The sequence below is a fragment of the Lates calcarifer genome, linkage group LG16_LG22, assembly GCF_001640805.2.
Source record: "Lates calcarifer isolate ASB-BC8 linkage group LG16_LG22, TLL_Latcal_v3, whole genome shotgun sequence".
NCBI lineage: Eukaryota > Metazoa > Chordata > Actinopteri > Centropomidae > Lates > Lates calcarifer.
In genome coordinates this window covers 21,415,622-21,441,941 of record NC_066848.1, presented here as the reverse complement: position 1 = coordinate 21,441,941, position 26,320 = coordinate 21,415,622, and the positions used below count along the sequence as shown (strand labels likewise).

The window sequence follows — 26,320 nt, the reverse complement described above, 5'->3', positions numbered from 1 at the left end:
CACATTGAAATAACAGCTGCAACCTTCCAAATCTGACACACTTTTAACACACTACCTGATCCAAATACTGAAGGTCCTGATTCAAAACTATAAAGTTAATGAGCTTAAATTATTGATAAGATAGGAAAGTGAAAGTTATGAAAGTTATTTGGAAGAATGTACCTCCTGAAACTGACGTGGCATTATCACCTACACAGAAGTCCACTTAAGGTTGTACAGTGGTGCTTCTTTTACCTTATAAGCTGTCTTTAGCTGAGTACAGGTACTTACTAGCAGAAAGGGCAGAAACCCAACTATTTGAACTAATTACATGAGCATATGCTTCCCTTTTCATGCCTCCCTTTTTCTCTGTCCACATCTTTTTCCATGCTTAAAAAAATAGACGAAGAAATGGAGACAAACTCTGCCACAGAGGCAGTTCAAACCATGAAGGAACATGTCAGTTAGTGTGTGAAATGGTTAACAATGTGCCCTGATTTTGTGGTGACTCCAGTGATGGAATGAAATGAATATCACAATGAATGCAGACATTGTTACCTTACATTATAAAATCCAGCAGTGATTGAACATTACACATTTGGTAAACGTGTACTTACGGTATGTAAAGACACAGAGACTAACATTTAGACTAACATCTAAACTGGTGACATTGTTTTAGGGCAGTGTTTTTTCCATGACTGAGATGTTGATGTTGATAAGACAAAACTGACATTATTAAACAATAACTGTGACAGATTCTCCACACAATATTGTTGACAAAAATAAGTGATCATAATAGAAAACAAAACTTTTAACAAAATTTCTCAAAATTTTGGTTGATTGAAAAAAAGAGGAGATAAAATTACAGTTTAAAAAAAAAAAAACAAACAGACAAACCAAATGCCCTTTTTGGTGACTGCACACCAATAGTACACTCGTGAACACACCACCAACAGTGCTGGCCTGGACCTAGTTACTGTACTTGACAGTGAAGGGAAAAGAACATGATGGCAACAGCAGAGCTTTATTGGGAAAAACTGGTTGATTTTTGGAGAAAAAAAGTGAGTGTGTATTGTCGGGGGATAAGGCTTGTGGCTGCAGAATCACTGGGAAGAAAACCATACCTGAATAGAAACCTTAAGATACACCACACAGAAATTGTTATATACATATGCTTAAATTAATAACATCAGATTATTGCATTCTTAATCATACAGTTAGTTAATCATACAGCTGAAGTTTAACTGCAGTGTTCATTCTTGGTCTTTACTAAAACTAGACTAAAATGTTTTTGGTTTTCTTGTCCAAGATGAGACGAAAAGGTCCAGAGTTTTAACTAAAATCTGACTATAAATAAAAAGGATGATGGTGACTAAATATGACTAAAACTAAGATGGACTCTTGATCTCAGGACTAAGAATAGATATGAAAAGAGCTGACAAATGAACATTACAGTGGTGACTATACATGATACACAGTGCAGTATGTGATACCAAGCTCTGAAGCTCTGTGGTACCGAAGCCGTTCTGAGTGAAACAGTAGACACATGCACACCAACAGTCACTAATTAAATGCCTAACTTTTTCCAGAGATTTCATTTTCCTCAGCCAGTGGAAGATTGTTTGATTCTGATGAAGACTGTTTAAATTGTGTGCAGGCCCATTAGACCTTTGACTTTGAGGGTGTGTCTTGGTGCACATTTAGAGAATCATTGTTTCTGACAGGGGCCTGGCCTATTATTTGTCCATTGTGGTGGTTGGATTATCTTAGTTTAAATGTTAGCAGTGTGTCCTCAAAATACAAAAGTTCCAGGGCACAATCCTGGTCCTGGCCTCATCTGTGAAGGACAATGATGTCTATGATGTTTGTGTGGATTTTCTTTCTCCTGTTGCCACTTTTTCTTTCTCCCGGAGTGATGATGAGACAGATGTAACAGAGCACTTTGTGCAGCCTGAGGAGATGTGAAGCAGCCCCATTAATTGTTAGGTAGTCTCTGTGGTTTAAAGTAGGGGTTCCTTTCATTACTGCAGTCTGATGTGGTGTTTCACCTGTAATTTTGTGAGTTTCCGCCCAATTGTCCTTTTAAAAAGTTTTCAAGCCCAAAACACAGAAAAGAGCAATTTGCCTTATATTTAGTTACTGTTTGGGTATGTTGGCTGTGAGAAGGGATGTTGTCAGCTCCACTTCCTTTTGTAGAGCTGTATAACCCACAACTTGAAACATCAGGTTGTTCACATTTTCACAAGTTCACCGCACATACTGGTGCAGAAATGTGACTACATAGTTGTCAGACACTCCTATCAACTGGTAGAAAGGAAAATTCAGTCAGACAGAAATGTATGTTTGGTCACAAATCACACAGAGTCACTGTATTAGTTTAGTATAGTAATACTCTGTATTGTCTGCTAACTGCTTCACGACCATTCAGTTCATAAAATGTGAACAAAAAGGTGAATGGAGGTCCACTGCATTCTTCTCCTCACTGGCTATAATCAGGAAAAAGTCAGGTCAGAAAATCACCATGAACCAACAATAAGGGGCATGGCAGTAAACACTGTATTTATCTAAACAACCATAAGAGTGGAAAGTCTGTTGTTTGTTGTTATGCTGCTGACTTGTGTTAGTGATTTGCACCCTCTGCAGGCCAGGTGGTGCATTGCAACAGAATGTAATTATTTTATTAGACATCTATTTTTACTATATATTACATTTATAAATTGGGAACGTTGACAATATTGTCTCTGCTCTTATTCACATGGGGCTACCAGCCTCTTATTTTCACAGAATGTGATCCTCACTAGCTTCCCATCTACCGACACTACCTGTTGTGTGTGTTTATGGGCAAGTTCTCCACCACCTGTTTTGCACAGGGAAGAGTATTTTAAGTTAGGTTGTTGCAAAAGGTACGTGGGTCTCTCTTTAAAAAGATTTCATGATCGGAACAAGACAACCTGTTTAAATGTAGGATTAAGTAAGAACAAATAAAGTGGGTGGAAAATATTTTATAGCTTTGCTGGTTTGCATCAGTTGTTATGGTCACTTTTTGTCTGATGAGACATCACATTTGTACAAGCTGATAATCTACTGTTCAACAGGTGTCTGATAAATTGCTTGTAATGTCTCACTAACCAGGGGATTTTGGTTCGCTTACTGATTACAAGAGTCGTCATCGACTTTAGTCAAATACAACCTCAAGTAAGCAGAGAAGAGACAGAATCAAAAATCCACGTTCAGTTCCGGGTGTCATGAGGCATACCCAGTCACTTTATCAGACGTAATAATCAGCTGAAATTACATTATTAGAACAATAAAAAATGTTTACTAATTAGCCAGTAATGTATTGTGCATCCCTCCAAAAGTGTGTGAGTGAGTGACATGTTCCTTCACACATACTGTAGTTTATTTTGATTCAGTTCCACGCACACTGTCCTGCTGTCCCAAATACTCACTAGAGCAACAAATGTGGATTAATCTGCTGCTGAAAATAGCCCCAAACAAATGTTCTCTTTCCCCCTGTTTGAGTAACATTTAACTACCTTGTCCAGCTGTTTAGGGAGAAAAACAGTTTGTGAGCTGTTGTTAAAAAGATATCAACTCAGAATCACTGTAGGTACTAAACACTAAAACTAAATTGGTGCTGTCTGACCATCTAAGCTTGAATGTTGAAGACAAAACACAGAGGAGGCTGATTGGAAACGTGTACAAAAAATAGTCTAAAAATCCTGCCCAGTCCCAGAGCTGGTAAACACTGTAACAGATAAAAACATGAGATTGATGTGGAAACTGTAACCTTCTTCACAATAATACAAAAACAGAAATGTAATACTTCTATTATGTTTTCCATATGGTTTACCATCATTTAAGGTTTCATTGGTGCACTTATAGTCATCTTGTATGGCTGTGTCCTCTTCCTTGCTGTGTCTGCACTGGTTTATTGGCACCGACTGAACAGTCTGCTCCACCAGCTCTATCTCAACAAACCAACCCCAAATTTTTATAAAACAGTAGTGTTTCCCCTTGGGTATTCAATTTCTTTGCACCATGTTGTAAAATGTGCACTACGTTTGGATGGAGACCTGACTAATGTTTCTCATGGTCAATCAATACACGATTTGCTAAGCTGATTCTGGGCTGGTGGCCCAGGTAAGAGGGGGAAGAAACGACCTTTGGAGGTGGTCTGGATATGGTGGTCCAATTGGTGAATGGGATTCCCACAGCAGAGCAGACCAATCTTGTTGGTGGTGCAGCACAGCTCTATTTGAATGCGAGATATCCTGGACTGAGGAGAACTTATACATAGTGCATACAGTGCTAACTGTAAAGGACGTAACACTTTCCAACACCATTTGTCCCCATTGGCTTTGATTTGGAAGTGATTGTATCCCTAAAGGCTTAAAAGACAGTGATAGATGTATTTTGTGACAGGTTGATGGGGTGGAACATAACACAACTAGGGATCATTTTATACAATAAATTTAGGAAATAGTAAGTTAAGGAAAGAAAAGTTGTTAGGCCTGTGTTCAGCACTAATGCTTCCACTGCACCTTGCTGGCAAAACTGTGAATTTTACCTCTTGCTTGATGCAGCAAGTTTTGTTGAGTCCATCTTTCAGTTCACTGAAAATGAAATATTAAAGTCAAGTAGTGTGTGCACAACAGTTTAAGATAGTGTCATGATAGTGTTTTTATCACTGTCACTACTGTTGTTTAGAATATTGATATTAATGATATTAATAAATATTAGATTTTTATACAAGGAAACCAATAATTGTTCATTTGAAAGAGGCAGAGAGGGGCAGATTAGTTCATTTCTCTCTGATAAACTCCTGCTGTTTTAGAAATTACTTGAAAGTATTTAGGAAGTGGCAGCATGTTTGATTATCAGTATGTTATTTTCTTTTTTCAGATGTTCCCAACGATGTTAAGCTGAAGGTGTCATGTCAGTGGAGTGTAAAGCCAGTCCAGGTGAGTCAGTGCACTTTTCTCTTTACTGTTACTGTTTACTGTTAACCCCAACATGGTGGTGTAGAAATGAAAGTAAAATTAGTTTCCTGGTGTCCTGGTGGTGAACAAAATATTAGCTTTCAATATACAAGAAATCCAGCCAAGGAAATTAGGTGTCTTATCCTGTACCACAATTACTGAAACCAGGTTTCTTGTATACTGAAGAAATCACACAGCTGCAGACTGTCACTTAGCTACATAAGTGCATGTGCAAATAGGTGACAAATTAAAGGAAGGACCCTGAATAAATGAGTGGAAAAGCAATATCGACTGCAGATGCCTCCACACAGGTGCATTGCATTGTGCAATTAAGCAGTTAACATCCAATTATACTCAGGTCCATGTATTAAAATGCTGAAGAGGCCCTGTTGAGCTTTAATCACAAAGACGGCTCAACTGGCTAGTATATAAATGTAATGTATATAAATAGTATTTAAATGAGGCATTGTGGTGTAACAGAGATACCAGGCCTATAAATCATATTCTCCAGATGTAGGGAAACATGCTTGTTTAGTGCAGACCATAGCAAAACTCACATCATCATTTTTATTTATGTCTTCTTTTTTTCAGTGAAAACGAAATTCACAAATTGCCACTAAAATCATTACTTATATCACAATTGCAATATCTGTCAAAATAATCCCAATATTATTTGCATACTGTTCAGTCCTAGTGCTTCAGTGAGGGGATCTGGGGGCTCTGTTATGCTCTGGGGGCCCTTTTACTGTCATGGTTTGGGTTTACTTGTGGCAGTGGCTCTGCTGCTGATGGCAGGGAAGTTGATCCAGGCTCTCTGCTGCAAATTTATGGATTATTATTGATTACCAACCCCACCCCCCACCCACCCTTTTTTAACAGCAGAGACGACAGTAACATTCAGGTAACATATGTTTGTAGTTGCGTAGAGTATATATTGTATGTGCATTTCACTGATGTAAAATGTTATATACATTGTGTTATATTGTGTCAGTTACAAAATACAAGTTCTGGAAATCAGTAGACTAGAAAGCCAACCCCTCTTTTTTTTTTTTTCTTTTTACTTTCTAGTAGAGATAGACTGATATGGTTTCCAAAATTTCAATATAACTGAAATGTATAACTGAAATGTTATTTTATCTTTCACTTGTCTTTGTTTTAAGTTCAAACAAAAACAAAGGGTGCAGGGAGTTCCCAGGGTCAGCAGCATCTCTTAGCTCAGAGCTTCTCCACCCGGCAAAACCTTTTCTCCTCTCGCCGTGTTTGCGAGCACTGTGCATGCACAGCTTTCACTGTTGATTTGCTGTTACCCGTGCATTTAACCAATCAAATGGTGTTGTGGGTGGGACAATACTGGAGACAGTGTAGTGACTGCTAACAGAGAGGCGCGGCTGCATCAGAGCCAAAATAGCCCAGTTTGAAATTGATCTCTTATTGGCCGTCGGATTAAAAAAAAGGCTGATGCTGATATGTGTCACAATGCTGAATATCTATCCCTACTTTCTAGTTAAACTAGTCAAACTGAATTAATTGGTACAGTTTAGCTCTCAGTAGTGACTTTGGCAGATTGTATGTAAGCAAATCGAGCACATGATGATGATGATGATGATGTTATATAATAGTACTGCTAAATTAAAGATACAAAAGTAAGTAAACATCTCAGATTAGTTTAAGTTGATAAAATAAGTTTGTTCTTACCTGTAATTCATTATGTGGCTTGATAAAACACAGATTGCCTTACGTAGAGGAAACGCTGAAAAATCCATATTTGTATTTGCAATAGGGCTACAGTCATTGCTCTGCTGTAGTGGAGGGATACTACTTCCTGTTTAATAGTATAATTATTCTGGTCAGAAATATCATGGTAAATGGTATCATCAGGATGATAATCAGACTTGAAATACTACTACTAGTACTGAAATATTGCATTTTACTTTAGTTTTACAATGTTTCCTTTGGATTTTATCAAACACTTAACAGCGAAATATAAACTGTAAATTCAGCATAAACATAAGATATAAATGTACTGGGAAAAATTCAGTACAGTTGACAGGGATTTACTTTGAGTATAGCAGTGTTTATTTCTTTTAGATTTTACTCTTTTATATGTGTTATTTAGAATGATTCCAGTGATCTGATTGGTCAATAGTTGGGCTGTTGACAGGTTTTGATCTGATCCTCTGAAGTTAACTTGCTCCAGAGCAGAGTTTAGAAGATTAAGAAAATGTGAGAGAATACATACATGACAACAAATGATGACAGATTTCACTGTTTTATTCTTATATTGTGAGGTATGTAACAAGAGGAACAACACAGCACATTGCACACTAACAGATTCCGTCCACCAACAACCAGTCTTGATTCTCAAACCTCAAAATCTCATGTGGCAATGGGGGTTCAGGCCAAAAACTGGCTTGAAAATCTGGTAGCGTGTACCCCAGGTAAGCAGTGTGACTGTGTTGCCCCTCTGACTGTTGAACCCTCAGATCTGAGGAAGAAACCTCACGACCATGGTAATTTATTGAACAGTTCAAAGTCGTCGTAACGCCAAGTGAATATTCATGTCCTCCATACTGCTGTTTCTGTGTTGGTTCCTCAGTTTTCCTGCTGCTGGCTGTTCTCTCTGGATCCCAGAGGAGTGTTCAGCTCTGCTTAGTAATCCATTAAACCGCAAATGCTCATAATGACCACAGTCTCCAACACTGTGCCTCTTGCAAGGAACACAGGGTAAAGCGTGGTTGCTGAGTGTGGTAGCTGTTTCATGTATGTGTACTAAGATAACAAGTAGGACTATTATAATGTATAAAATGTATGGGAAAGTGTGTGTCAGTATACAATTCAATTCAATTCAATTATATAGCGCCATATCACAACAAAAGTCATCTCAAGGCACTTTTCATATAGAGCAGGTCTAGACCGTACTCTTTAAAATAGGTATTTACAGAGAGAGACCCAACAGATCCCACCAACCCTAACCCTACTAGAAGCAATAGTAGCAATTTCTAATTCTAGCAGCAGGTGTTGAGTGGAGTTGTAGGAGCAGCAGGAGACTTGTCATCACAGGTCAGACTCTACAGCTCCAGAGGCAGAAAGAGAGAGAGAGAGAGAGAAGCTCAGTGCATCATGGGAGATCTCCCGGCAGTCTAGGCCTATAGCAGCATAACTAAGCCTGATAATAATGAATTACAGTAGTCCAGCCTGGAAGTAACAAATGCATGGACTAGTTTTTCTAATGTTGGTGATATTACACAGGTGAAAGAAGGCAGTCCTAGAAGTTTGTTTTATATGTGAGTTAAAGGACATATCCTGATCAGATAGATAGGATTTAAACCAGTTTAGTGCAGTGCCTTTAATACCAATAAAGTGCTCCAGTCTCTGTAAAAGGATGTGATGGTCAATCGTATCAAAAGCAGCACTGAGATCTAACAAGACAAGGACAGAAACAAGTCCATTGTCTGATGCTATCAGGAGGTTTGTAACTTTTATGAGTGCTGTCTCTGTGCTGTGATACAGCCTAAATCCTGACTGAAAAACCTCAAATAAACTATGATCCTGGAGAAAATCACACAACTGTTTTGCAACTGCTTTTTCTAGGAAGATTTTGAAAAGAAAGGGGAGGTTAGAGTAGGTCTGTAGTTGGCTCATGACTGCGGCACATAACCTGTTAACAAGGACAGATTTAACATGTCTAATACAGGACTGCAAATTAAGGGCAGAGCTTCCTTAAACAGCATTATTAATGTGTAGTAAATAGTAATGTCAGTACAGGCTAGGAATGGGACGATATACGATTTTATCACCCATTGCAATAAAAAACACTCACAATAAGTTGATCATAGTGAATTTCCATCATTGGGATAGTCGTGAATCACGACAATCATTAACATCCTGACAAACGACTTGCAGAAACTTGCAGAAACGGTCTGGCTTGCCCACATTACAGTCCTGTATTGATTTATATTGAACTGCTACAAGGGGGAGCTGCATCTTTCCAGTCAAGCCCATCACCATCGCTGAGGCTCGCTTTGCCCATTGTATCCCCCACAAAACAAAGTTAAATCCGATCTGTGGAAATACTGTGGATTGGCCGTTAGCTATGTAGCTAAACAACAAATAGCTCCACTATCTCAGACTGGAGCGGAGCTTTGGTCTCTGGCAAATTGACTGCAATTTACTACAGTTTTTCTTTTCAGTGTTAAACATAGCATTAATTTAACCATAGCCCATAAGGAACAGTTCATATCAATTAGAATTTATTTACTTTTACTTTATTTATTTATTGTCTTTATTTTTCCTTACTTTTGAAGGGGGACCTCATGATTTATAATTACCTGTTTGATTACCTGTTTGACGGATGTTAACTAAAAAACGATGTGTCCTATCTGTGATGCAGTAAAAATGTTTGTTTCTTACCAAAATGTAATGTAAAGTGGTTTAAGTGTGTTATGGAGCCATTTGAAGAGTCCAAAGCATATTTTCATGATTATCGCAATAATATTGTTTATTATTTTGGCCAGTATAATCGTGACATGAAATTTTCATATCGTCCCATGCCTAGTACATACATGCCAAAGATGTGCTGAGGTGTGTGAGATAATTAAGAAAACATAGAACTTGAATGTTTTCCATTCCACAGTTTGTCCACCAGAGAGCTCTTGCAAGTTTACTTTTCAAATATAAAGTGTCCTGTTGATTATTACAAAGCTTGGTCACCATCACCATTGACCATAAATAACAAAAATGTTTTTTATGTGATCTGTTTAATAACTAATAATAAGTATATATGTTGATATATCTTACTTAGAATTTTTTATATATGTGACTTTGATATAATTATCAGCCTCAATAATCCAGTAAAGGCCTGGATCTTCTCTAGGGATGTGGCCAGATCATTTGGAAGATGGAAATTGTTAAAGAAGGCATGAACTACTTTCTTGTAGGTTATAGGTTTATCATGGTGGCCTTATTACTTTAACTACTGAAAAAAATATGAATAGATATTGTTAGAATATACCTTTTTTATCAAGAAGCTAAGATTGTTGCTGCTCAAACAACTTTGTTCTTAAAGATGTCCCATAAATGAAATATTCCTAACAAATGTGGGGATAAAGATGACCCTGTGGCCTTTCCTTGTACACAGTATATTTTTTTAGCTCTATTGGAGGTGAGGGAAGAAGAACAATAAAAAACAATATAAAAACAATCAGTATGTTGTTCTGTCTGTCCGACACTGTGCTATTATGGGGAATAATATACATAGCAGCTTCTTTGGACCAATGAAAGAGCTTGATGGTTGATTTTATCTCATTTGACAGCATAGCTCAAAACCTGTAATAGTCGAGCAGGAGAAGCACTGATGCTAATGCAGCCCTGCTATTTATAATGGTCACAGTCTTCGGGGTGGGGTTATGCTGTGTGGGGGCTCCAGTGCGTCATCGAGCCACTGTTTCAGACCTGTCCATAAAATCCTGCTACAATTCCACAGTTGTAATAGTAAAAGTTTACAGACTTTACACATGTTTTAAGGAACTATTTTCTAACACAGTGTGTTCAGAGACAAATCTCTGAATTTGCTTTACACTGACTTTTAAGTGTTATAGAGAGATGACAGATTGTGTTTCAAACAGTTTGTTTTTTTCTCCTGAGCATTAACAGTGTATCACTGACTAGCTGTCATTTGTGTATGTGTCTCCATTGTCTAAGTTGTGTCCATCACCTCAGCCTTCTGCAAACAGCATTATTCTTTCCAGAGTCTGTTCACTTACACACATGCACACACACACCAAGTTCCACCACAGAACATTAATTGAGGCCCAAACAGTAGCTAATTCACTGCATGGTCTTCTGCTGACCGTGGTTGTGTCTTGTGTGTGTATATGCGCACGTGTGTGTATTTGTTGCCTCATAGTACTCAGCTTCCACATGCTGCTGGAAGCTCCTTTAATTAGCACAAAGAGCCAAAAGAATTGAGGTGACATGCATGTGCTCACACCCAGACAAACTGTTACTATACTCCTACAAAACAGCACACTGTGTAGAGTAACCAGAGTAACAGTGGTGGTTGAAGGACCATACACTTAAACTTGGTATGTTCTCAGGGTCATTGTGAAGGCTGCTTTGTTTGTGTGAATGATGAATTAGTAAATTGCATTTGAATTATGAGTGAGCAGCTTCTTTGTGCTAAACTGACTAATAATGCCATAAGAAAGAAGATAAGTGCATTGAGTAATTGATCATCCCTTGGCTGTCTTTTCATTTCAAGCATCTGTATCGATGTTCTCTGTAGATTGTGGCCCAAAGAAATGTAGTATCACATCTTTGTGTGGGTACATTTGGCTTTAATTGGGTTACCATTAGATATTTTGTGTTTAATTCAAGAAGTTAAGTTTTGCAGAATTTAGCAAAATTTTGTATGTTCAGTATCTGTGTGGAAATGAATAGGATTTTTTCTTCAAGATGCCCCAAATAACTCCTCCCACATCAAAACTGTATGGGACAGGTATATGAGACAAGTTTAAAACCAGTTTAAAACCTCAGTTATTGTTGTTTCTTTGCTAAGCTATTTTAACCAAAACCATATTTTTTTCCTAAATCTAACCAAACAGATACTGTTCCGTAACATTAACCACATGTTAATTACTGTTACCATGATGATGAAGCCCTGTCTTCGGTTGGTGTGCTGCCACTCTGCAATACGTCTTGCCATGGGTAGGGGGCAGTGCTTTAGGAAACGGTCCTCTTAGTCTAAATAAAGTGTAGGAGCAAACAACCAATATGGTTGCATGAGTCGGAGGACTGGAGGCAAAATTCAAAGTCACTGCCCTTTGAGTCTGCAGATGTGTCAGAATTGTACAGAGCAGCTTTAAGAAATGAATGCTAATCGAAAACTTATCTCTTGTTCTCTCACCCCTCTTTGCCTTCATCCTCTAGGTGTCTTTTTCTGGGATGTCCAGGCTAAGTGGCCTGAGGGGGTTCAGCCCCAAAGCACAGACCACTGGCACAGACACTCCCACTGCTGAGAGACTACACAAGCTACAAGCTACTCTACAGAGGGACACTTCCACATACAGAGACACCTGCATGGCTGCTTGAAAGAGAGAACTAACCAAACTAAGGCTAAGGCTGAACTTTGGATCAGATATTCAGGACCCAACTGGTCTTCAGGCAGACACCACCTGTGTTGGCGTTTGCTTTTATTAAACCAACTTCCATTTCTTCTTCTTGGATCTCCTGATATTTTACATTCCATCCATCAAATAATCTATCCTTCCATTCATTGTTTTTGTGCTGCAGAGCTAGAGGTGTAGAGCAGGTAATGGATAATGCTGGCCATGGTGACCTAGTGTAAATGGCTATTCCTCAGCACAGCTTAGTGCCAGTATCTACTGCTCGATCTCCCTCCTCCACTCCCTCCTCCTCTTACCCCTACTTCACCTCTCTGCTCTTTTTGTCTGTTCACCCCTGCTGCTTTCTGCCCAGTCCTGCCGCTCCCCTCCAACACCATGGTAGGTGCAGGCTTGGGTGTGTGGAAGCTAATGCGAGGAGTCCGCCAGCTGGAGCTTCACCGCCTCATCCTGGCACTGATCATCTTCTGCTTGCTGTCCATGGCCTTCCTAGCTTACTATGTCTCCAACAGCCCCAAAATCAAGGAGGCCCCCCCTTTACCATTCAGTGACTGTGGTGGAGGAGGAGGGATGTCACCAGGAGCCAGTACGGGGGCCGCTGGAGGAGGGCCTGGTGTCCAGAGGGCACCACTTTTCCTTCCCCCGCGGCAGGGACGATTACGGCAGGTCAAGGCGGTGGACAATTCCAGGACAGAGCCTGTAGTTCTGGTGTTTGTAGAGAGCATCTACTCCCAGCTGGGCCAGGAGATTGTAGCCATATTAGAGTCTAGCCGCTTCCACTACCGGACAGAGATTGCTCCTGGTAAAGGTGACATGCCCACATTGACAGAGCGTAACCGTGGACGCTACACACTTATCATCTATGAAAATGTGTTGAAATATGTCAACCTGGATGCGTGGAACCGTGACTTGCTGGACAAGTACTGTGCTGAGTATGGAGTAGGTGTCATTGGCTTCTTCAAAGCTAATGAAAACTCTCTTCTCAGTGCACAGCTTAAAGGGTTCCCTCTCTTTCTACATTCACACCTGGGACTCAGGGACTACCGCATCAATCCCAGTGCTCCTCTACTCTACATCACCAAGCCCAACCAGGTGGAGCAGGGCTCTTTACCAGGGGAGGACTGGACCATTTTTCAGTCTAACCACTCTACTTATGAACCAGTGCTTCTGGCCAGCACCAAGTCCTCTGAGGCACTAGCACATTTTGGACCCAGCCCCCTGCGGACCCTCCATGCAACAGTGGTCCAGGACTTGGGGCTCCATGATGGTATTCAAAGAGTTCTTTTTGGGAACAACCTCAACTATTGGCTTCACAAGCTGGTGTTTGTAGACGCCATCGCCTACCTGACAGGGAAGAGGCTGTGTTTGTCCTTGGACCGCCATATCCTGGTAGATGTGGATGATATTTTTGTTGGCAAGGAGGGAACCCGTATGAAGGTGTCAGACGTAGAGGTGGGTAGGCCAGAGGTCTCAGCCAAAGTCTCACACAAGTCCACAATAATATTAAGGTAGAGGTGATCGATTTAAGTTGCCTTTGTGTAGTGGTTGATTTTGAGATGCTGACATTCATTTAAAAACAGTAATAGATTAGTAGTTAAAGGATCCATTTTTTTGTAGGAGTTAAATATTTATAATGTAAATATGCAATGAACATGAAGTAGGAATCAGTTATACCCTTAAAGTGCCCATATTCTGTGTTTTTATGATAACAATCAATGTATGAAATGACAGTGTGAGAGGTGCCTGTGATAGTGATGAACCTAAAGAGACTTACCAGCTTAATCTGCAGCTCCCCTTGGCTTTATGGTGCTATAATGAACTTGAGCTCATTGTTTATATGTCCAGACCACAACTTTACTATATTGGTTGAGTCTCACCGCTCTGTGTTGTTTTTGGCTGCAGCAGGCAGCTGTTTTCAGAGGAAAAAACCACTGTACACTACCTACTCTGCAGCAAACAACAGACAGAAACAGAGAATAGCTGGTAAAGTCACTCTGCAATTTTAAAACATTTTAAACTCTCTACCAGTGGGTTTTGGTAGCCAACTGAAATGAACTGAAACTCACAGGCCCCTGGGTATTAAGAAGAACACAAAAATTAAAATTTCAGTGCCATTTGCATCTTGGGAAAGGTTGTTGTAAGCACAGGTTTTACCATGCTAACCACTCCTTAGAAATGACTGTGGTGGGAATCAATGACTCATGCTAGAAATTGGAAGGGTATTTAATTAGTTTGTGTCAGCTGTCTGTACATGTAAAAAGCCAGCACTGGCACTTAATGAGATGCATGTTAATAGAACTCTTTATATTGTTGATTGCTGCACTTAGAAAAGAGCTGACAGATTGTCACCATATGAGGTATCGTCACATCAGCATAAAGATATAAGTATCAAAAGTATTAGTAAGAAGTTGGCAGTGTAGTGGTTCGTTTCATCCAGCTCTATAAAATGTATCACACATGTCAAAAATGTCAGCAGGAATGCTTAATTGCTGTCTTGAATAACTATAAGTAGAAACTTTGTGTTGTCACTGAGTATATTTTTCCCCTTTTTACAGGCGTTGCTCAACACTCAAAACAAACTGAGAGCACTGGTCCCTAATTTCACCTTCAACTTGGGATTTTCTGGGAAGTTTTATCACACAGGTATGTAACATCTGACATAATTATATCAGCTTATAAAACAGCTGTGGATTTTTGCATTTGTATCTGTTAGAGGAGAGTTTAAAAAACGCAGCATTTGTGTTACAGCAGTGCCATCTTTTTCACCAATTAAAAATCTGTCCATCTGTGTGTAGAGCCCATTGGAATAATCTTATGTGAAGTCACATAAGACCAGAGATTGCTTTGACACAAAAAACTGAGTGAACATAACTGATGCAGAAGCACTCAATGTGACATAGAAACAGCATTAAATGTGAATCAGATCACATTAATTATGTTTAAACACTGGTGTGTGTGTGTGTGTGGTGTGTGTGTGTGTGTGTGTGTTGTGTGTGTGTGTGTGTGTGTGTGTTTTCAGGTACTGATGAGGAGGATCGAGGAGATGACATGCTGCTGCAACACAGAATGGACTTTGGTGGTTTCCTCACATGTGGAGCCACATGCAGCCTCACCTCTTTCACAATGTCAGTGTCTTAGCTGAGCAGATGAGGCTCAACAAGATCTTTGCTCAGGTTAGCAGCACCAGTGCACTGCAGACATGGCCAGCATCACATAGTGATGGAGAAACGAAGGAGAATGTAGTTTTGCATTTGTTAGTGTGGTTACAGGAATAGTCAAAGGCATGTGGCACTGCATTGCCAGTTAAGGACTATGTGGCTACATGAGTAGTAATGGCTTTACTGCAGTACTGAGATCTTCTCTTTCTTCATAATCTCTTGTGTTGTAGACGTAAGTAGAAACAACACTGTTGAAGTGAAAGATTGTAGAGATATTGGGGATTCATACCATCAGTACACACGTGCATATGTCTATCTGCTTCATTACCTCTCTGCTCTGTTCTCCTGATGATAACTTTCTTTTAACCCTCTTGCCTCTCCTCCCCTTCCACCTATTCATTTGCTGGCATTCTGTCTTCACTCCACACCCCCTCCTCTCCAGGAGCATGGTATCCCAACAGATATGGGCTATGCTGTGGCTCCACACCACTCTGGGGTTTACCCAGTTCACAGCCAGCTCTATGAGGCCTGGAAGTCTGTGTGTGGGGCATCAAGGTGACCAGTACAGAGGAATACCCCCATCTGAGGCCAGGGTACCCCCGTGGCTTCATCCACAATGGGATCCAGGTTGGTCTGCAGTCCTTGAGCAGTACTTGCATTGCATCATTGTTCCCATGGCTAAACTTTCCATTACGGTATATGTGGAGGTGATAATGAAACATAACAGCTCTGCGCATCGGTGCTGAAAAATTTCTCTGTGAAAACTGCAGAAAAAAGCTTGTGAGACATTATTTCTGAAAACTGCCTTTAGTTATTCACATGTAAAGTTTGACACTGCAACACACAAACAAAGTCTCTGTAGCTTGTTTTAATACAGCTTGGTAACAAGGCTCAGTTCAGTGTCAGCAGTATGTGTCATAGACATTAGTATCACATAATAAAATAAAAAAATAAAAATTCATAGCACATAGTAGACAGAAAAACCTGCACATTTATGAGCATGGTACATCCATGCAGTGGTAAATATTCCAGAGTTTAAGGTCCTGCACTTGAAGTGGTTGCCTTGTTGGACAAAGACCTGCAGCACCTCCTAGTGGGCAAAATGGAACATATGATGTGTCAGACCAGACATAAAGTTGTAGTTGCCCATCTTGCAATTACTGTGTGGATCAAAGCTGGATAAATGCCTCACTGTTGTTTGGTCATAAACCTACACTTTTATTTGCGAAAAGAGATTGTATTAGACTTTGTCTGAAGAGGGGATTTCCACTCCATATAACTAAAGAGTAATATCCAATAATATTCTTTATATTTTCCTGTAGTATTTTGTGTCAGACAGAGAGGAATTTCAGTGTTAGTCTTTTGTGATTGGATTTGGATTTGACCTTTTTACTTTAATCTCCCGCTGAAATAAATATTATTTTTCATGTTTGCATATGAATGTATTTTCAACCAACAGCTCTTCATGCTTGATACACTTGTAAAATATGACTGAAGTACATGCAAAATAATGTTTCTTACCCGTGTGCACTGCCCCCAGATGCACACTGACTAAAAATGCTGGTTCCTGTTTATTTGTTTTAACTGCTGTGCAGCTCCTGTCTTTTAAAGGAGTGCAATGGGGCAATCACAGTATACAGAACGAACAAATAAATGGTCAAAAATGGATCAGGCTTTTTATAGCTGGAGCAGTTGATGAGAAGATACCTGAATTAGCCATAGCTAATATCCTGCAGATCAGCCCAGGACATCCCAGGTCCAGTATTGTACTGAGTAATTGCTGATTCCCATCTGACCACAAATCCTGATCTAAAAAAGTAGTTTAAATGTTAGTTTAGAGAAATGTCAACAAGACAGAGACTGAAGACACATACACAATATACAAATATACACCAAAAAACTCTCTTTGTGTATTTTTTTAGGTGTTGCCTCGGCAGACCTGTGGTCTGTTCACACATACAATCTTCTATAATGAATACCCAGGAGGCTCAAAGGAACTGGACAAGAGTATCAGAGGGGGGAACTCTTCCTCACGGTCCTCCTAAACCCTGTAAGAGAACCACCTGCAATGCATACACGCAAACACAAACACACATAAAATCACATCACATCATCATCAATCACAACATGTCAAAGTGATCTGTATTCTTGTGGTATCCAGTTTTATTTGGACTGGTTTGTTTGTAATTGTAATAGATATGTGGTGTCACTTTACTTTAGGACCCCCCTATTTAGCTTTTATAAGCAGTTAATAACATTTGTTAAATGGTCTAATAAACTATGATCCAGTTGTAGGCACTTAACCATCTGTCATCAACATGTGCCATTAGATGGCTGCACTGATTAGAGCTTCATTTTGTTATTCTTAGCTCTTTTTGTAAGTCATACACCGTTCATGCAGTATGACAGGCAGCACTGCTGGACATTGGTTTAAAAATGTTTATTCATTGTCTGTTTGTACAGCACTCATGGGCCCCACATGAGGGGTTAGTTAACAAAGATATTAATAAACATTTCAATGGACAGAAAGTGTTACCAAATATGTTTTTGTTATATTGTTCTGCATGCATGGATGTGACGCTGTATTTTTATGTGTAAATTATGATTATTATTCTACTAAATTTGTTCCTCAGATCTTGATAATTTACCAGTTGCAGCTAACTGAATTTTAGAACAACAGTTCCAGTAAATTTTAAACTAACTTGTAAAATACACTGTGCCCTCTCAATCCAGATCAGTATCTTCATGACCCACCTATCTAATTATGGCAACGACAGGCTTGGTCTCTACACCTTTGAGTCTTTGGTGAAGTTTGTCCAGTGTTGGACTAACCTCAGGCTGCAGACATTGCCCCCCGTTAAGCTCGCTGAAAAATACTTCCAGATCTTCCCTGAGGAAAGAGACCCACTCTGGCAGGTTGGTATACCAGTTTTTTCTGGTATTTTCCAAGTTTGAGGTTAGCTTCAGTGGAAAGGAAAAGACTTTTTAGAATCTGACATTTTTACTGTTTTAATGGGTTTTTGAGAGGAATAGCTATAAAGTTGTCATTGTCCGAATCCCCTGTGGACAGTTTTGTTCTTAATTTATATCGTAGCTAATCATTAAATCAAGCAAGAATTAACGTACTGTTTGTCCAGGTGAAAGTAAACACCACAGGTGTACAGCAAATTTCTTCAGTGCTGTGTTGAATGTATTTGCTCTTTGATGTCACCAACCAGTCCACTTACAGTCAATTAACATGTGAATTCTTGAGATGTGGCCAAATATGTGTTTTGTATGGTCACGGTGACCTTTGACCACTGAAATGTATTGGTTCATCTGATGCGATTTTGGAGGTCAATGTGGTACCAGATATAATGAAATTCCTTCTTGGCTCTCCAGATGTATTGTGTTCACAAGAGTGTGTTCATAGTGATCTTGACCTTTGACCGTTGACCTCCAAAATTCCTGCAAGACATTTCAAAGATATCACATTCACAAGAATGGGATGAACAGACAGATGACCTAAAAACAAAAGAATTTAATGAACCACGTTATTTTTCAGAACCCTTGTCATGACAAGAGACACAAAGATATCTGGTCTAAAGAAAAAACTTGTGACAGACTTCCCAAGTTCCTCGTCATTGGACCACAGAAAACAGGTACCACACTCTCTCCATCTCCATCTCCATTTTCATCTTTATCTTTGTCTGTATATCTCTCTCTTCGTTATGGTAAATGTTCTGTGTTTCCTTAAAGGCACTACAGCACTTCATTCATTCCTGAGCCTCCACCCAGCAATTACCAGTTCTTTCCCAGTCCCACCACCTTCGAGGAGATCCAGTTCTTCAGTGGAGCAAAACTATGACAACGGGATTGACTGGTAAAGACTGACATTCTGTACACTGCCTTCAGAGAGTTCTCAACACTCAGTCACAATCTGAATACAGCATGGCCTAAATTTGGACTCGTGTCACGATTTTTTTGTGTTGCTTCTTTTTTCTTTAGATGTCTCATTTTCTGAGATTCAGTTTGGCTAAACTGATGCTTGAAAGGGTTAAAGCATAGGTTCAGATGTTTTCCCAAGTCTATCTAACACCATACTCACACAAATACTGTATGTACATTTAAAGGGTTGCTAAAGGTAATGATTCCTCCTCTCCATACTGGCCATGAATGAGGAACAAATTCCACAGACCAAAGTCACAGATGTTTTAATATAAAATTCTTCTTTGCTGAGCTGCAGTAGAGGAATATCTCCTGGTAGTCACATGCAGGTTTGTTGCCAGTTTAGGGACACTACTCCAGGAATAAACCTACATGTGAATAAATGATTAACCAAAAAAAAAGAAAACCTACAGCCAAAGCTTTGAAACCACAGTGTTAAAGTTCCGTCAGAGTTCAAGACTTCAGTCCGATCCAGAATCTGTGTCAAACTGTTGTTCACTCACTGGGCCTGTGCAGTTTCATAAAGAAGAATGAGCTGTAAGTGCAGCCAAAGGTGTCTCGACTACATGCTAACTTTAGGCTGTACTAGGATTTGACCAGTTTGTAGAGATCTGTTTTCACTTTGACAGCAAGGAGTCTTCTCTGTTGACCAGTGCCAGAAATGACTGTGATTCAAATGATAACAAAATAAAATGTAAAGTGAAACGATTCAGGGTTGTGATGTTTTTACGATGAGTATTGGTTTTATTTGTGTTCTCCACAGGTACATGGATTTCTTCCCATTCCCTTCTAATGTCAGCACAGATTTCATGTTTGAAAAAGAGTGCCAACTACTTTGACACAGAGGTAGCTTCTAAAAGAGCTGCTGCCCTGCTACCTAGAGCCAAAATCCTGGCAGTGCTCATCAACCCAGCTGACAGAGCTTACTCCTGGTACCAGGTGAGAAACTACCACTCATTCTGCACTGTACACACATTCAGGACTGTGTCAGACTGGACAGTTCCTTGTGGCAGTTGAAAACCCACTTCACTGTCACTTTACTTGATTTGTGTGTGTGTGTGTGTGTGTGTGTGTGTGTGTGTGTGTGTGTGTGTGTGTGTGTGTGACCACAGCACCAGAGGGCCCATCAGGACCCTGCAGCCATCAACAACACTTTCCATTTAGTGGTGACAGCAGGCCCTTCAGCCCCAAGGACCTGCTGGCCCTTCAGAGACGCTGCCTTAACCCAGGGCCTATGCTACACCTGGAGCGCTGGCTGCAACACTACCAGCCCAGCCAGGTAACACACACTGTGGCAGGTGGACATTGGTTCACTGTCAAACTCAAGAGCTGGTGTCAATCCAGGTATTTTTACAAGGTTGCACATCTGATGTCAGATGGTTCTAATATCAATATTGAATTAACTCTGAAATCAACATTTCAGCCCTGGAATGTCATAGAGATCTGTCTTTCACCACATTACAGACACGTAATGTTAGCTAGTCAGATGGGTCTGCCAAAGCTCTTTGCATTGTTTTGTGTCATGAAGTACAGGGTCCTGAATGACGTTCATCAGTCACATGAGTCACAGACCCCTATAATGCAATGACTTCCTCTAAATGTTGCCACAAAGAGCTTGACTGAAACGTCCAGATGTGAGTCATGGATGACACTGACTGTGTGTTTGTGTGCACATGCATGTGTTTTAGTTGCACATTGTGGATGGAGCCCTGCTGCGGACCAACCCAGCTCTGGTGATGGAGGGAATCCAGAGATTCCTCGGTGTCACTCCCATCTTCAACTACACCCAGGCTCTAATGTTTGTAACACACGCGCGCACACACGCACACACACACACACACACACACACACACACACACACACACACAGTTCATCTAGAGGACCTGTATCCATGAAGGAAAAGTTCAACATTCTGTTTGAAAGCAACAAAAAAGCATGAGAGAGAGAGTAACCCAGCAATTATTCTTCCTATACTCCTCTACTATATGCAAGAAGTGTTTGACTGTAACATACTATATGTCTTCAGGTATGATGACAGCAAAGTTTCTGGTGTCAGCGAGTGGAAGGAGGTCGAGCTAAATGCCTGGGGAAGAGTAAAGGCAGGAAGTACCCAGAGATGAGTCCTGAGGTACACCTACACCTCACACTGTCATCACTGTACTTTACTCATTGACTGGCATGTGCAAGCTCTTTAAAGGATCATTTTGGTTCACTAAAAACTCGGGTCTAATTTTGGCCATCAGCTCTATCAGTAATAATAATATCATACTCACCAAGTTAACAGCTGAGATCCAGGAATACTGTGGCATCACGAGTTCACACAAATATGATGGTGGGATCAGCAGCCACACTGCTTGTGAACTTGGATGGTGACTAATATCTGCGCTCAACAAGCAGCCACAACCTGTCCATAACCCTGTAGCTTTCACTGTGCTCTCTGATCAACATGTCGTGACTTTGTGTGTGTGTGTGTGTGTGTGTATTTTATTATTTTTTTTACTGGTGAAGGAAAAACACACATAAAAAGTGGTTGACATATGCACACAATACTAAACATCACATACATGTAGTCATGCATGACAAGACAAGGACAGCCCTTTTTTACATTGTGGTTTTAAATTCAGGAAAAAAGAAAAGAGAGAAGAAAAAAAGGAGTTTTTTGTTTTTTTTGTTCACCCCCCACCCTGTTATTAATTTGCCCCAGCTCCCCACCCACCCACATAAGCCCGCCATTGCTGAAAATAGTCTCCTACAAATGCACTTTTTATAGATCATATATTTAGGAAACCAGAGTTATCCTTTAAAGGTTCAGCAGCTGCTGAGTAAACCTCTATTTATCATCACATTTTCAACATCTGTATATTATATCAGATTATTTCTCTCCAAGTTCTACTGATCTCTGACCTTTCCTTGTGTGTGTGTCTGCATGGACAGTCGCGTGCCTTTCTGGCTGAGTACTACCGTGAGCACAACATGGAGCTGCTGCGTCTGCTCAATCGACTGGGACAACCGCTGCCATCCTGGCTCCGCCAAGAACTCCAGAGCACCAGCTGGAGCTGAGGCCATAAGCTCACAGATAGACAGACAGACAGACAGACAGACCACAGAGAAGCCGGGACTGGAGTCTGTGGATGAGCCAACACTTGGCTCTGGGTTAGACTGAACTACCTAATCTGGAATCAACAGCAGCACACACTAAAAGAGCTACCGGGTTTTAGCTGATGTTACTGGTGCTCCCGTTCAATGGCAAAGAGAAGACAGCATGAGATCTTTCTGAAAGTGTTGGTCCCTGTTGGAGAAGGATTCCAGTGGACTCTCCCTCCAGCTCCTGATTTGTTGCCGACCTCCCATGAGCACTGGGCAGCCGTCAGCCTCAGTTGGTGTGTGTGGGACGAGGGGGGTCCGGGCCTGACCCTGCACGCATCAGTTTGCTGTGGATCCAGAGGGACTGAGTGACCAGCAGATTTGAGGTATAAAGATCAGATCAGACCGCCTTAATGTGAGGAGAGAAACTCACAGGATGAGACCGTGCAGATGTGGAGTGTGTAACTGGACACAGGACTACATGCACAGACACACAGACACTCACATGTCTCATCTCTCCACAAGAATGATTGTAAATCAGTCCATTTTCAAAGCAGTTGTATATGTTAGGTTTGGGGGGACAGGTGGGAGACAGAATTGCCAGCAGCCTGAGGACGACAGTACAGCCAGACAGTCCATATCCTGGTCAAGAGTTCTCTGTTTCACACACACATCTACCTGCAGGTGGGGCCAGTAGTTGGAGGGCTGCGTTCCCTTTTATCACCGTTTACCAGTATGTTTACTGTAGGAACAGACATTTTAAAATGGATTAGGTTAATATGATGAAAGGTCAATGTAAATATCATGTTTAGATTTGGTACATAACTGAAGTCCAGGTTTGGTCCAGGCTGTGCCCACACTAACATCCTGTCAGGGAGCAGCTTCTTATGCCTAGTTTCTTCACTAAGATAAAGAGAGCTTTTGAATGATGACAGACTGATCTCCTGTTTAAGTTCACTTACATTCTTGCTTTTAACCTACATCCCTTTTTTTAATTTGCTGCTCACGTGTTGACAAATGGAGTGAACCACAAAATCCTGTTGAGTGACGGTAAAGTTGTGGGACTAAATTTTCAGTTATTTGAATTGATACAAATGTCTGTGTGATTCTGATTTTCGTACCTCTGGGACAGAGCATGAAGGTTCAGCTTTCACATCAGCTCTTAATAATATAGAGAATGGTCTTGGTTACATTGACTGTCCAGTGTCAAGGCAAAACAGTTAGTTTGTTTTCTGATTTCTTGCTCGGGCTGGAGACCTCTCCCTTGAAATAGCTGCTGATGCTCATGGTTACTGTGGTATTAGGAGTCATTATACATACTAAGCTGGGACAACATTGGTCAGAACCAAAATTGTAAGTATTGTTTGCCTATTGTGTGGATGAAATTAAGGTTACCCTAAAGGGGTATTCTAGGGATTCAGTATTGCACTCCTATAATGTTGGGGGTCTCACAGGAGATAGATGAAAATATGGTTGCAGCAAAAAATTCCAGCAAAGACTGAGTTATCCTAACATTTATAATATGGGTCAAGCTCCAAAAACACTGAGATTGTTCCTTCCTGGCTGGTTAATAATCACATCTCTCAAGCTTCACATCTCCAGTTTATAAGTCAGGTGTTCTGTTTATAGTCTCCAAGCCCTAGCTGAGGAAACACCATCATGTCATGAGGGTTATTTTCTCAGACTTGACAAAGCTCCCCCTGAACCACTCAAAACATCATTTAGTTGACACAGGACTAAACCTAACTAGTGCATTGACTTGGACATAGAGTGATGTTAGCCATCCTGAACAGCGATGTACTTTTGTCATCACTCAAAAATTCAACATTTTCATAGTGATAAATAGTTAAGCAGCTGTCAGCACTGATTCTGAGATGATCATGAGGCACAGCACTGGACCTCAACTATTTAAAACCTACTGTTGTGTTTGACTGTGATGGGGGATAAGCACCTCAGTCAGTAAGAGCTACACCCTAGGCTAAGAAAAAAACTTCATCACATGTCAAGTGTCTTCAGAAAAACCAAAACAGAATTCTAAACACACATCACCCCACATTCTTTTGCACCCGTCTCCACCTGAGGACAGTAACCCATGAATGTCACAGGACAAGAGAAGAGACGTCAGAGACCGTATGGAGACGAATCAGAAGCTGCTGTCTTGTTGTTTTCTGTTTGTTTTGTATAAATGTCAAAAAGGCCAACACTGTATCATCTCTAATAAACACATGGAGAGGTTGGAAATGATGTCTGCTGCCTCTTTTTTTACCTCAGTTATCTCATGTGAGGTATGTGAAAGTAGAAATATTCACCCAGAAAGCTTTACAATAGAGAGCTGAAAGGCTTGTCAAAACCACACACAGGATGGGAAACACAACTTCCTTCCTTTGAGTATTTTTAAGAGGGCTCAGTAAGGTCAGCAGGTACAGTAAAAATGATCTTGAAAAGAAGGTTTTATTTTCCAAGAAAAGACCACTGAGCCCTTCTCACCATTTCTATTTAGGTCAGTATGTGTCATTATGGAGAGTTAGAGCACCCTTCCCACTGAACACAATGCCAAACTGTATTAGCAAACATATTATCCCTAAGTGTGACAATTTGGACAGAACTACTGAACAGGATAAGCCACTACAGGAATATGTGGGTGGGTGTAGGGGTTACAGGCCAAGTGCCTGAGAAAACCCTGAGGCCAGTTCATCAATGATGAGAAAGGACAGTAATATTTTGTGCTCTGCAGCCGCATGCTGAGTCCAAGAAAAAGATGATGCTCTCAATGTAAACTTCAAATACACACACACAAAGGCACAGCTATAGGAAAGGTGGGCTTATACCGCTCCTTCCTCACACGTGTTCAGGTTGGTGTGTGTAAAAGCGTTCTGATAACAACTAAACTCTGGCTTCTTCACACAGTCCAAACTCTCAAAGGGTAAGCAGCACAGCAAATGGATGGGATAGATGGATGGGTCGGTTCAATGGGATGCTTTGTGTCAAACAGAGCAGAATGATGGTCATACTGTGGGCTGACTGGTTTGTGTATCAAGCTGTCGAATGTGCATGAACAGCCTCCACTGCAGCAGAGCCTGTACAACTCCACAGTAACATCTGCTGCACAGACAGCAGTGTCATACAGCTTGGTGGAGGCTGAGACACAAGAAGCAATGGAAGGATTAACAGTCCTAAACAACTGCACACGTGTACTGCAGACACACAGAAAAAATACTTTAGTACTGTGAACACACATGAATTACAAGAAAGAAACACTGTACAGAAACGCACACACAGAGCTCTTCCAAGAAAATCTGGGCCTTAATCTGTCCACAGCTGTCAGCCACCCCACCCAACACACACACCCGCACTCACAGAGACAATAAGATGAATTCTTTATATCCCTACACACACACACATACTGTATACTGGCAGCACCACACAACTCTAATCTTCAGAGGTGTCATGGGGTCATGAATAATGTTTCAAAGATAATTCACAGAGGCAAACATTTTAAACATTAGTGTACCAACCACTGAAGACAGTTCCATTTGTTTTGAATAATCTGCATGGTGAAGTCAATAAAACCTCTGACAAATGGTAGATGAAGTCAGTGGTCCCACTGAGGGCTTTAAGTGATTGTGAGGAAAAAGACTGTGGTTTATAATATAGGACCATACTTTGCATCGCTCGTCCTGCAATGTTCAAAGTCACTAATATTAATCATTCTGTTTATTTTCATCTTAACATTAACCAGTGCTAGAAATCCCAGCCCCCCTAATGTTTCTACAGTCACCTACACATAAAAACAGCATGCTGAGAAATGTTTACTGGCAAATCTGTGTTTCTCCTCCATGTGTGTCAGAGACATGCTTCACAAGGCAAAAACCATTTCGATCTGGATTGCACTGGTAATGTATAAGATGCAGTTTATAGCCAGAAGACAATGTTGTTGATGTTCCAGGTTGTAAATTTTCATCTGAACAGAAGTAGCCTGATTATCAGTCTTCATTTTCATTCTACCATAATCACTTAAACAAACCTGAGATGTGGCCATTGGTTCAGAGGTCTGGAACCAGGCTTGACT

At 40.5% G+C, this 26,320-nt stretch overlaps 1 pseudogene; it reads left to right on the top strand.

Moving 5' to 3' along the window:
* LOC108894843 (bifunctional heparan sulfate N-deacetylase/N-sulfotransferase 2-like) overlaps positions 1–24,495 on the top strand; it is a 33,289-nt pseudogene extending 8,794 nt beyond the window's left edge.
* The last annotated feature ends 1,825 nt before the right edge of the window (positions 24,496–26,320 follow it).